Here is a 2,486-nt window from a genome sequence, read left to right as displayed (position 1 = left end):
CCATACCAAACCACGTCTCGACATGGCCGCCACCACGCTCGCGCTTTCGCCGTAGTTTTGGTCGTCTATCGGGGGAGGTTTGACCGCCGCCGTCCTTGCCGGTGCCGGAGGGGACACGACTGCCGGCGACGGACCACGGCAGCCGAGGCAGATTCCGACGAGAGCTCCAGAGCGGCCAGTAGCCGGCCGGCAACCACCCCTGCTGCGTCAAGGCGATCATCGCGGCCCGCTTCGCCACCGCGACCGCAAGGTGTTCGACCTTTTGCCAACAAAGGTATGGACAGTGGAGACGAGTTTTTCTTCCATCACTTTCTTTGTTCATCGGACGATTCGTCATTGGATGATGAAGATTTTGTGGTGGCTGCACTGGTCCAATTTATATTCAGTCAAAACAATTTCGATTTGGTTGCAAAACTATTTTATTTAAGACAATTTTAATTGGGTTGTAAAACTATTTTAATTTTCAGACAAACATTTGGGTTGGAAGTAGTTTGATGCAAATTTAGGCGTTTTTGGCCCTCACGGACAGGATGCGGCAAATGGATGCGGCCGCGCGCTGGGCGCACGGCCACCGCATCCCAGGACAGGCCCGGACACGACCCCAAACCCCTACCCAAATGGACCGAAATCGAACAAAACGGACGTCCGTTTGGGGTCACGCGGTGAAGTTGGCCTCAAACACTGCTATTCCCACGCGGCCGCTACCGCCCGTGAAGACAGGGTCCGCGGGGGGCGTGGGAGCCCAAGGCGCCGTCGGAAGAAAGACCATGCCGATGCCATCATCCACGCGGATGGTGCGAATGAGGCAGGCAACAGAGAAGACGGAAGGGGAAGAAAGCCGCATGGACAACAACCAACCGACCTGACCAACCAACCGTGCTCGTCTGCTCCCACCGTCCCAACCCCCGAGCCCCGACTGATCAAGAGGAGCAGTCGTCTCTTGTATGGGGACGCGCGCCAGATCACCGCTCTATCCGCGGGTGCGTGCGTGCACTGCGCTGGTGTCCAGACCAAAACCTAAACAAGCAGTGCGGCGCCAGCACCATCTGTGCCTTGCCGGGGTCGATTTGGTGGTTTGCCGCCGTGTTGGTGCTCCACCGGCCACCGGCCACCCGGCCTGACTCCCTGACATCGCATGCTGCGCGAGTTTGGTTGAGACACCTTTCTTTCGCCACCTACTAGCTGCATCCATCACCGGTTTTGGTTGCCCGCCCTGCTCCACGCACGCACGACCTTTACATCCATCTCCTGCGTGATGAGTACCATCGGGATCTTAAGTATACGAAGGGACCAAAGTTAGGCGTGTGCCCACGATCATAACCAAATACTCCTACAGTATAGGTCAGGCAAACCTGTTGTCGACACGAAGCGGACCCGTTCCTACCGTCCTGGCTCGGGCACTGCACCAGCACTTACGATCTGCCAGTGCCAAGACCTCCCTGTGTTGTGCTGAAAATGCGGACGGCCATTAAATTACGCGGGGACAACTTCATTTCAAGTTTAAATTCTGACGTTCAATGGCAGAGAAAAATCACCAATGTCATTTTTATTTATGTGCTATATACTGCTGACGTTCACATATCGTGCACACCGTGAAAAGCACAATTTTATCATCGCGCCTTGTGTCAATTGTTGGAATTGTGTCAGATATATTTTATACAAGGTATGTGACAGTTGGACTTGAATTCAAACTATGTGTAGATAGGATATGAAGATGTGTTATTATGTTGACGTATGCGGCGGAGTTCTGTTCATGTCAGAAGCAATCAGAAGCGGTAGGTGGCAGATCAGATACGTATGACGGCGACAGTAAGCGGCTGCCCTGGCGCGAGGTTGTAGCACACACACTAAAGCGGCAGCGCAAGAGGCCAGGCCTACAGGTTGGCAGCATCGGCGAGATCCATTCCTTCGATCGAAGCGGCGGCAGCAGCGGCAACACTAGGTGAAGAGTTTGGGCTGCAGGCACGTGGCCGAGCAAAGGCCCAGGCGGGGGCCTTGGGGCCGAAGAGCGGGGTTGGCGTGGCTTGAGTACAACAGCTGCGGTAGCAAGGTTGCCAGAGTACGTGTGGTGCTGAGGGCTGCTATAGTAGGCACTTGTGACTTGTTGCTGGAAAAAAGACACCGATATTGCATGAATTTTCGGGCCTTGGAGAGGCCGATCTGAACGAGCCGTTCGGGGCGGGATGCACTACAGCCCGAACGAAAACTTTCGGACAGGCTGCCTTATGCCCCGAACGCACTTGCCCCAGCCCTGCGTGAAACACTCGAACCTTGACTAACCCCACGTGATCACTTCCGATGCCATCCTCCAGGCCCAGCTCACCCTGCCTCCCCTCTCCGCCATTGATCCCCTCCATTGTTTATCTTCCTGATTGCCTCCATTGTTCTCCATGGCAAGATCGGTGGAACCCTAGCCGGATCCGTCCGCAATCAAGCGTAAAAAAACATGTTGCTTGTTGATACGTCTCCAATTTATCTACTTTTCT

The sequence above is a fragment of the Triticum dicoccoides genome, chromosome 3B (genome assembly GCF_002162155.2).
Source record: "Triticum dicoccoides isolate Atlit2015 ecotype Zavitan chromosome 3B, WEW_v2.0, whole genome shotgun sequence".
NCBI lineage: Eukaryota > Viridiplantae > Streptophyta > Magnoliopsida > Poales > Poaceae > Triticum > Triticum dicoccoides.
The sequence above is the reverse complement of the archived record's forward strand: the minus strand, read 5'-3'. Positions refer to the sequence as shown.